Consider the following 1,035-nt stretch of genomic DNA (forward strand, 5'->3'; position numbering starts at 1 on the left):
TCTGTGGTATTATAAGATCACCACAGAAAATATACTTGAGGGGCACATGGGCGGCTCAGATGGTTAAGCATCTGCCTTCAGCTCAGGTCATGATGCCAGGGTCCTGGGATCGAGCCCAAGGCTGGCTTCCAGCTCAGCGAGGATGCTGCCTCTGCCTCTGTCTGTCTGTCTCCCTCTCAAATAAATAAATAAAACCTTTAAAATACAAATATATATATATATATATATTTATATATGACTTCATCTGGGCTGCTGACATGCCTCCATGCCTTCCAGACTGAGGAAGACTTAGAAACTTCAGGGCTATGTGAGCCACAGCCAGGGCTCCATCAGCAAGCATGGGAAGTACCTAGGAGGCCGGGGTAATGCTAGTGGCATTCATCACCACAGGATCGGCTTCAACAAACACCCAGGATACTGTGGATAAGTTGGTAGGAGACATTACCACTTAAAGAGAAACTAAAGCTTCTACCCAAATGTCAACCTTGATAAACTGTGGACCTCAGTCAGTGAGCAGACACTGGGAAATTCCGCCAAAAACAAGACTGGAGTTGCTCCTATCATGGATGTGGTGCAATGGGGCTACTACAAAGTTTTGGAAAGGGGAAACCCCCAAAACATCTTGTCATCAAGAAGGCCAAATCCTTCAGTAGAAGAGCAGAGGACAAGATTAAGGGTGTAGGGGGATGTCTGCGTTCTAGTAGCTTGAAGCCAGTAGCTTGGGTGGGGGGCTAATTAAATGCTAACAAGTGCTCCCTCCCCCCCAAAAAAAGAAGAAGAGAAAAGAAAATATACTTGAAAATACTTTAGGGGGAGATGGATATTCACCATTTATATCCTTTAACATGGAACATAGTTTTGTTGAAAACCAAAGGGAGACCATAACTGGTCTTCCTGGTTGGACCTGGGTGGAAACCAGGGTCAGGATCAATAATATTTTCTTATGTGTCCATGATATATTTCAGACAGGATAGTTCCCCAAAAACTAAATATCTAAGGACTGATAGCATGAAAAGCTTTTTACTTCCACCCGCC

The 1,035-nt window shown here is 44.3% G+C and overlaps 1 pseudogene; it reads left to right on the forward strand.

Moving 5' to 3' along the window:
• Positions 1 to 265: 265 nt before the first annotated feature.
• On the forward strand, positions 266 to 735 carry LOC125094776 (60S ribosomal protein L27a-like; annotated as a pseudogene).
• The last annotated feature ends 300 nt before the right edge of the window (positions 736 to 1,035 follow it).

The sequence above is a fragment of the Lutra lutra genome, chromosome 1 (assembly GCF_902655055.1).
Source record: "Lutra lutra chromosome 1, mLutLut1.2, whole genome shotgun sequence".
In the NCBI taxonomy this organism is placed as follows: domain Eukaryota; kingdom Metazoa; phylum Chordata; class Mammalia; order Carnivora; family Mustelidae; genus Lutra; species Lutra lutra.